Below are 3,032 nucleotides of genomic sequence, written 5' to 3' on the forward strand. Positions count from 1 at the left end.
TGTTATGACACTTTTCGTGTTATGACAGCTTGTCTGTTTTATGCTCACATTTAAAAAAACAAAACAAACCATTTTCATTTTGAGAATGTCATGTTACTTAAAACAAGTGGCGTAAGGCGAAATTACTACATTTAGTCAAGCTGTCGAACTCACGGAATTCTTCTTCTTCAGCGTTCGACGATGGCTGTGTCTAGATTCTTTGGCCCGTGATGTTGACGAAGTGGGCTGTGAACTCACGGAATGAAACTGAACGCACTGTATTTTTTTCACCAAGACAGAACAGCTTCGTCAATCCACGCGAGAAGGAAATCGCTCACCTCCCACGTGCAAAACGCAGTGATATGCACACGCCAGAATAGCGCGGTAGCGTATTGTGCTAAGCAGGAAAGCGCGCTTTTCTGTATTCGTGTTAACTTTCTGAGCTTGTTTTGAATACAACCTATCATATCTATATGTTTTTGGAATCAGGAAACGATAAAGAATAAGATGAAATCATTTTTGGATCGATTTCTTAAATTTTAATCGTAAGACTAATTAATCTAATTTCGTTAATTGTGATCACATTTTAAGAGTAAACATGACATATGTATATGTTTTTAGATTCAGAATGTGATGAAGAATACGAGGCAATAAATTTTAAATCTGTTTGCGAAAAATCGATTTTAATGACAACTTTAATGAGCAAACTCATTAATTAATTTGTAAGCCTCCAAGCTGAAATGCAATACCAAAGTCCGGGCGTCGTCGAAGATTACTTGACCAAAATGTCAACCAATTTGGTTTAAAAATGAGAGCGTGACAGTGCCGCCTCAACTTTCACGAAAAGCCGGATATGACGTCATCAAAGACATTTATCAAAAAAATGAAAAAAACGTCTGGGGATATCATACCCAGAAACTCCCATGTAAAATTTCATGAAGATCGGTCCAGTAGTTTACTCTAAATCGCTCTACACACACACACACACACATACACCACCACACCCTCGTCTCAGAGCACTGGACTTGTGATCGAGAGGTCGCTGGTTCGAATCCGGGCCGAGACGGACACGGGTCAACTTTATGTGCAGACCCAGAGACGGTATCCATCTCCCACCCCCGTGTCACCACAATGGCACGTTAAAGATCTTGGTCATTCTACCATAAGTGCAGATGGCTGATACCACCTAAACACGCAAACATCAAAAAGCCGTGAGGGCGTAAAACTCGAATCGTATAAACCAATTCATGTCCAATATAGGCAATTAAGACCTGACGGACAATAAGCTCCTTAAAATTTACTTTTTTTTACTTGACTAAATGTAAAAAGAGAAAAATATAACTAAAAGTGACATCGCATTTTAAAAAGATGGATTTAATGTAATTTCAAGGATTGCAAACGAGAGAAATAACAAGTCGCGTAAGGCGAAAATACAACATTTAGTCAAGTAGCTGTCGAACTCACAGAATGAAACTGAACGCAATGCAACCAGAGACATACATACAGAGATGCGAAGCGAGGGCCGCTCGCGTGAACTCTTAGGCTACGCGGGCCGCGCTCGGTCAGCGTGACCTCGCGCCATCCCGTTCTAAGTTGTTGTTCGCTTGCTCTCTGACACCGATTTGAAGTGCTTTTCTGTCATATTTCTTTGGATATATCCAGCTTCAGAAGAGAGATATCAGTGGTAAGTAAACTTGATTCATATTCTGTAGCTTCAATAGTGTGCACACGAATGCATTTGAGAGGATTGGCTTCCCGAAGTGAGTCAAAAACGGTTCCTTCGGTTCTTGCGGCCATTGTTTCTAAGTCCATTGTGCGTGGAGGCAATGTTTGGGAGCTAATATTTTCTTTTGTGCGAAACTTTGCTTTCCCTTGACTGGCAAATGCATTACTGGTGTATACATTAATCTGTTTGTATAATTTTTGACGCGCTGTAATTAAATTTGATGCTTATAAGTCTCACTCAAGTGGTTCTCGCACATACACTGGCGTGTGGGTAAAAAGTTTTTAAGGAGAAATGAGCGAAATTGCTTACTTTAGGATTCATCTTCTAATCACCAAATAATGCAATAGTCTTCTTCTTGTGATTTTCTGTTTCTCTTGAGTGCAAATAATCAACATTTTGCATGTTTTATTATCTATGATTTTCTATGAAACAGTTATAACTCTTTAAAAACACAACAATGGCCAGCTTGGCGCCAGTCATGGGAGGATTACTTGCCCCTGTCGTAGGCGAAGAGTACGCGAACAATTGCCAGCTTGGCGCTAGTGGGAGGATTACTTGCCCCTGCCGTAGGCGAGGATAACGCAAGCGGGAAGACAGCGCTTCGCATCTCTTCTATCTATGTCTCTGATGCAACGCAGCAAGACCGTATACTCGTAGCATCGTCAGTCCACCGCTCATGGCAAAGGCAGTGAAATTGACAAGAAGAGCGGGGTAGTAGTTGCGCTCAGAAGGATAGCACGCTTTTCTGTACCTCTCTTCGTTTTAACTTTCTGAGCGTGTTTTTAATCCAAACATATCATATCTATATGTTTTTGGAATCAGGAACCGACAAGGAATAAGATGAAAGTGTTTTTAAATTGATTTCGAAAATTTAATTTTGATAATAATTTTTATATATTTAATTTTCAGAGCTTTTTTTTAATTCAAATATAACATATTTATATGTTTTTGGAATCAGAAATGACGGAGAATAAGATGAACGTAAATTTGGATCGTTTTATAAAATAAATAATTTTTTTACAATTTTCAGATTTTTAATGACCAAAGTCATTAATTAATTTTTAAGCCACCAAGCTGAAATGCAATACCGAAGTCCGGGCTTCGTCGGAGATTACTTGATCAAAATTTCAACCAATTTGGTTGAAAAATGAGAGCGTGACAGTGCCGCCTCAACTTTCACGAAAAGCCGGATATGACGTCATCAAAGACATTTATCAAAAAAATGAAAAAAACGTCTAAGGATATCATACCCAGGAACTCTCATGTCAAATTTCATAAAGATCGGTCCAGTAGTTTAGTCTGAATCGCTCTACACACACACACACAC

The sequence above is a fragment of the Littorina saxatilis genome, linkage group LG5 (assembly GCF_037325665.1).
Source record: "Littorina saxatilis isolate snail1 linkage group LG5, US_GU_Lsax_2.0, whole genome shotgun sequence".
NCBI lineage: Eukaryota > Metazoa > Mollusca > Gastropoda > Littorinimorpha > Littorinidae > Littorina > Littorina saxatilis.